Source organism: Rhinolophus hipposideros, assembly GCF_964194185.1.
Source record: "Rhinolophus hipposideros genome assembly, chromosome: 11".
NCBI classification, from domain to species: domain Eukaryota; kingdom Metazoa; phylum Chordata; class Mammalia; order Chiroptera; family Rhinolophidae; genus Rhinolophus; species Rhinolophus hipposideros.
Genome location: NC_138057.1, coordinates 13618323 through 13625489, shown reverse-complemented (window position 1 = coordinate 13625489; position 7167 = coordinate 13618323).

Below are 7167 nucleotides of genomic sequence, written 5' to 3'. Positions count from 1 at the left end.
CCTTCCACACGGTGAGGGCATCAGGTAGAAGCGGTGAGGCGACGTAAAGCCACACATGTATAGTTTATTCTTTACACTGCCATCACCCTACACAACAGGTCTGTAGAAGCCAAGAAGTCCTGAGAATGTCACCTCTTTACTACCTAACTACATTTCTTTCTCTTGTGATCTGATCCTTTATCTGTTACACAACCCTTTTCCAAACTCCTCCCTGACAGTTTTGCTCTGCATTGACTGTTTACTTGGTATGTACGTGCTTTTTCACATGATAATGTCATTGTAAACGTGGGAAGAGGTCCTATTGTCACGGCAACCAAGGGGAGTGCTTGCTCAGTACGGGCTCTACTGAAACCACAGACTCCTGCTTTGCTCTTGGCTCACCTCACTTGTGTGGTTGCAAGTAAGTCCGTACTCTGCAGCTGTCTGTCTTTTTGCTTCATGCCCTGATGACAAATACTCATGCCTTTGAATTAACTCACTTTAAAAATTCCTATAACTCAACCCTATGCATTCCCTTCTTCTAACATAAGAAACACCCCTCCAAGTTAATATTGCAGAATAGTTGTGCCAACTCCACCTGGGGAAGCCTAGCTAATCCTTACCTTATCCTGGTTCCATTTCAGCAGCCCAGAATGAGCATCTTATTACACACAAGCTGCCACAGCCCTTCCCAGGTACCATGACAGGGCCAATACCAGGAGACACAGTAGTCGGTTTTACTTTCTGCAGTTTCAGTTGCCCGTGGTCAACTGTGGTCTGAAAATATTAAATGGAGAATTCCAGAAATAAACAATTCATCAGTTTTAAATTGCACGCCGTTCTGAGTAGTGTGATGAACTATCACCTCATTTTACTCCAACCCTCAGGGGACTCGAATCATCCCTTTGTCCAGCATTTCCACGCTGCATTCGTTATCAGTCACTGAGTCACTTTCTCAATTATCAGATTGACTACCATGGTATTGCCGTGCTGGTGTTCAAGTCACCCTTACTTTACTTAATGAGAGCCCTCAAGTTATTCACATAACTTGTATTATAATCTATTGTTTTACTTGTTCTATTTTATTATTAGTTATTGTTGTTAATCTCTTAACTGTGCTTAGTTTTTAAGTTAAACTTTATCATAGGTGTTATGTATAAGAAAATCATAGTATATATAGGGTTCTCTACTGTCCACAGTTTCAGGCATCCACTGGGGGGCTTGGAACATATACCCCGCAGCAAAGGGAGGACTACTGTACTTGCTCCTGGAAGACTAAGTCTGGTGAGAAATGGAACTGTTTCATTGGATAAGTGGAAGGAGTGAACCCCTCTGGATCAAAGGGGCACGAGCTCTCCTGCTCCTCTGACTGTTCTTACCTTCCATAGTCAAGTGGTGTTCCCCAGGCAGTGGCCTGGTTGCCAACATCTGCAGCAGGAGCAGGGAGCCCACATGTTTCCTCCCCTTGGACCCATCAATTTGACGATCTGAACTTTCAGAGGCATCTCCATCAGACTCACCCTTTCTACGCTGTGAAGGAAACATTCATTTCATCTTGTATAGCATCCTCATCATTGCCTTCCAAGGTTCTTTTGGGCTTTACAGGGGCAACTAATTTTATGATAGTCCTGGGGAAAGAAGCTTTGTCACCAGGGTAGCAGATGAACATTCTAAAAGGAGGAATATTTTTTTTAATAAATAAAGTGTGTGTATTGGATGTGATAGAGCCGGAGCTCTAGAGACCGGTTGCCTGGGTTCAAATCCCAGCTCCACCACTAACCAGCCACGTAACCTTGAATAAGAAGGACTCTTGTGATTAAAAAATGGGAATAATAACAATGGTATTTACTTCATAAGATTGTGGCGAAGATGAATTCTGATAACCCAAGTAAAACACTTGGCAGGAGGCCTAGCACTAAATGAGAGCAGGGACTGTCCCTGGGTGAGTCACCATTGCTCCAGAGCGTGCGACCGGCACTCAGCCTCCACATCTGCAACAGATTACAGAACAGTCACCAACACTTTTCTCAATGAACAGTTGTGAGAATGGGGTGGGGAAGTCCATGTCAAGTACCAAGCACAGTACTTGGCACAAAGTAGATTCTCAGTAAACAGATTCCCAGCCCTTCTTTCCCCTGAAATGCCTTCTTAATTGCCCAAAAGCACTTGGCACACCCATCTGCTCTGCTTCTAGACTTTTCTAATACAGTAACTCGAATCTAGGCACAGCAGAAGATATTAGTCTAAAAGTTACTTCATTTATCTTCCCTTCCTCTTGTTAATGGATGAGAAACTTGAGTTGTTTTCATCCATGTTTCTCTATCCAACTCACCCAGAACTTTCTGTAGTCACTTAAGAGAGATAATGAAAATTCCAATTAAATAGAAAGAGCCCAAAGGCAATATAATCTTTCTTCTGAATGAAAATAGACAACATGACAATGAGCAGCTTGCAGCTCCTAAGGGCTTTCTGGACTTGCCATTTTTAATTTCTTTTATTTCAAACCAATAAGCTCATAGGGTTGTGCTGAATCCAATGTCCAGTTAATGCCTTGCCAGTGCTTAATACCAAAGCTACAACTTATGTTTATCTGCACAACCTTAGGAAGCTTGTGCTAGGGTTGGAAATATGTTAAAAAATTATTCCTGAGAGTGTGAAATGGGGCTTGCCTTTTGAATGAATTTTCTTTATCTTCCATGGTTCAATAGTTGCTGAATCTAATAGTTCACTATTCAAAAACAAACAAACAAAAAAACCCTACCTGCTCCTCTTTTAACAAATGCTGCCTCCTTCTATGTTCTGTAGTTGAATCAGTTTGTGGACAACATACACGAAGCCCTAGGAATTGGAAGATAAATGTCATTCCTTCCCTCACAGCGTACTTACTTCGTCCCGCCTTAAAACATAGACTAGCATTATTACATCCTGACATATTAAAGATCCCCCCGATGCAACCAAGGAGCCCGAGAACATTTATGGTCTACGCAACTCCTGGTGACCTGAAAGGATGTTGTACAAGTCAGGTGGATGGAATGGATGTTGCTTTAAAAAGTAAATGTGATTCCTATTCATTTGTAAATTTAGTTTATGGATTATATGCATTAATAAATTTCACAACTGCACCTTGCTCTACATTCTCAGTTGCATATTTCTAATTGTTCATGTTCCTACATATTTTATACTAAGGCTGAAGAATTAAAGCCAGTTAATTTCTTTAGTAGACAAGGAAAATCAGCAAAAAATTAACAGGGATAGTTCTACAAATCTCTTATTGTCAAAGCTAAGATCTTCTGCTTTTGGTGTTTCTGCTCATTAATTCTTCAAAGTCTGTTTGTTTCCCTATAAGGATGACTAAAATGCATGCTTTTTCCCCATTTCACAACAGGGAGCAAGATGTAGAAATTTCTTAGGAACACTTTCAGTTGCTCACAGTACACCCTGTTCCCTCCTTGGATGTCCTGGATTTTCAGATTGTCTTCCTGTCTCCTGCCCACGCAGGGACCCTCACACCGCTCAACACCAGTCATGCTCACATTATTGGTGTCCCTGTTAGAGCCATTGTCCCACTAATCTCTGGTCCAGGGTCCACTTGGTACTTATGAATGCACATCTTGGGAATAGTTTATGATCTCACATAGAATAATCAGAGGAGCACTAATGCAACCATGTTAACAACCAGGAAAGAAACTGAAAGCTAGATTGCTATGCCACTTGGAGCCCATTGTTCACAGAAAGGGAAACGAGTGGAAAGAGAGCCCAACGCCTAGTGGGTGAAGGTGATCCCCACGGTTAAGAGTGTGGGCTCTGAGGCTCACTTGTGTGGCATTAAATCCCAGTTCCATCACTTCCTTGCTGTGACTTTGGGCAAATTACTTAAGTAACTGACTCTACAGTGGGGATAACATAGATAACCAAGCTCATGGGATTGTCATGAGCATTAGATTAGATTATCCATGTCAAATGCTTTGAGCGTACTTAATCTGTATGTAGCAGGTACTCAATAAACGTATGCTTTCAGTGTATCATCAAATCGATATTATCATTATTATACATTGCTTTTAATTAGGCACCTATCAGCCATGTGAATTCATTCATTCATTCACTCAAGGTTTATTGAGCACTGTGCCATGTGCCAGACACTCTCTTCTAAATGCTTGGGATACATCAATAAACAAAATAGACAGAGATCCCCGATGTCATAGAATTTATATTTCTACAGACAGACAATAAACACTAAGCCTAATAAATAAATAAATTATACAGTATAAATGCTAGGGCGAGAAGAACATTCGAGCAGAGGAAGGAGGATCATGAGTACTTGTGAGCAGGTGCCATCAGCAGAGACCTCACTGAGACGTGACATTCGAGCAAAGACTTCAAGGGGGAGGAGTTAGCTGGGAGGCTATGGGGGCGGTGGGGGAAGGTTCTCCAGGCAAGGAAGGGCACAGCCACTGGGAATGCTGGAAACACGACTGTGCCTAGAGTGTGCGAGGTCAGCAAGGGGGCTGGAATGGAGGGATGAAGGGGGAGCTTAGGCTTCGAATCTGCAGGGTTTTGAGCAGAGAAGGGGCTATTTTCTCATCCAAGAACATAGGACAGGTCTGCACAGCCCAGTTCCTCATTTCCAGCCAATATTAAAAGGCCTCAGCATCTTTCCCAAGGTCTGCCTTAACCACAGACTCAGGTGGGGCACACGTTCCTTTTGTACGTCTGTGTGATTATACGTCTAATTAAGACAAGCCCTAAGTGAAATAATTAGTCTTTAGACAAATATTAAGTCACAATTTATGAGTTTTCTAAATGCTGCTGCCTCTCGTGGAAATCAGCCTGTAGTTTTTAGCAATCCCAAATATGTACACTCTTATAGAGACATATACAGTATGCACAGTCCCAGATAATAGTTTTCCAAAATACTGTTTCTGAGTTCATAAACATAAGATTTTTTTGATCCCTTTCCCCTCTATATTCTATATATCTTTTGAAAATGCTTATTTTCACCCGTTGCTGATTTGATAATATGTGAGGTCATGTCTCAATCGTATGATATAATTCATTGTGGAGCAGATATTGAACTTAATCTAGTGTGCAGCAATACACTTATAAACGCAATCAAAGTTTAGCTAGATTAAATAGGATTTCTTCATTTAGTTATTAATTTACTAAGTACTGAGAATTTCTGCTTGGTTTTGTTATCATGAAAACTCAGCTGATGAATACTGCATTAAAATAACGAGAAATTTCAGTTAAAATAATGTATTCTGCTAAAATCTACTTCACGATGAAGAAGAAAATTCAGATAAAATATATTATTGTTATAGTAAATGACACTCCCATTAATTTTCAAAGACATTTCTTTATCATTTTCGTCAATGTGGCCATGAAGATTGCTTGGAAGCAGAGCTGAGATTCTAGGATAACTGAAAGAGTGGATAGGTTTAATGATCAGCTTAACTTCCATGGGAATTAAGTTTCTCATGGTAACATCAATTTTGCTGTTCCAGGACGACTGCAAGATGAAGAACATATTTGTTAAAGAAATAAATTGAATACACACAAAAAAGACAGAATAAATGATGGTTATGTGTCTTTTATTTGTGACATTTGAATTCTTAAACTCATATAGAACTGATTTCATAAATATCCTTTAGTTTTATCTTGCTTTTCTAATTGATTTAATTGTATTAGTTTGTCCTTATAGTCAAATCACAAACAGAACTAAAAATACAGTAATCATGTTTTTCTGATGCAATTAGAAAAGATACTGGAAAACTTTGAAATTAGAACACTAAAAGCTAATACAAAAGCTTAATTGTCGGATTAGAACTGGACTCTTCTCTCTAAAAGTTACAAAAATTCTTATTCATTCATTAAAATCGTCTTACCCAGAATAAGTCCCCAGAGGGAAACAGCCTGTTATAAAAGTTTTTTGATATATATTTTTTTAAAGCAGGAAAAAAAACAACCCACAAAACTATTATTTCCAAGACACACTTTGTTTGGCCAATTCTAAGAGAGAATCACCTATTTCATTAAGGACCAAAAATGACCCCAAACCAGATGACAACAGTATTATCCAAGTGACACATCTGACTCCTTTTAGTGATTTTTGCCTTTGTACGTATTTCTGTAAGACATAGAAACATTTTTCCTACGATATACATATATATATTTTTTAAATATATATTTTAAATATATATATATAATCACAGTGTGATGCCCAAGGAGTATGGATGTGATGTAAGGTTAGAGACCACAGAAAGTGATGTGCTTCTGTCAATGACCAGAATGATGGATTGGCATAAATCACCATAAAAAGATGAGCAGACTCTATCCAAGTGCTTTACCAATTAAAGAGGTGTTTAAAACACAATAAAACAGTGTAGTCTTATGAGAAATATTAAAGATAGGAAGGAAAGAAACTCAAGATGATAGATCAAAATGGTTAAATATAATATAGATAAGAATTTAGTGTGGGCAAATAGAAAGTTTATAAGTGTATGAACATAAAGTCAGAACTTATCAAAGACACAGTGTAGTTTGGACAAAACATGCAATAATTTCTTACATGTTCACGGTTGGTTACATCCATAATGCACAGTAACATGGAGAGCTTTGGGAAGATTACAAGTTGGGTTGCACAAGTTAGCAATGGGGCAACAAGACGCCCCAGAGAACTTTGCCAATGGGAGAATGCTACAGGAAAAAAGGCTGAAGGACAATTGGTAAGGGCCTTCAAATATTGAATGGGGGTCGAATAAAGCTCTCGTGTTTTTACTTATTCTATAGTCTGTAGATTTTTCTTAATGTGGGACTCTAAGAAAGGTGAGCTGAAACTCAAAGAGAATACTTTGGCTGTAGTTGAATGGAAGGATTTGAGATGTTGTAAAATGGGTTATACCAAAGGACACTATAGAATTTCTATGCATGAAGATCTTTGAGAGGAGACTCAGTTTTTCACCTGGAATGTTACTGATGTGTTTTGGGAGGGTAGAAGGAATGGATTAAGAAATCTCTCAAAGTTGCTTCCATTCATCCTGGCCCTCAGAAATGAGAAAATATGCTAGGAAGAGAGAATTAACAACCTGGGAAGCAGAAACTGACTCTACATGAGTATTTCTCAACCTATTTTCTTATCATTGTCATCCTCCTAAGGAGACTTTTTAGACATTTTATTCCTAATCATCACCC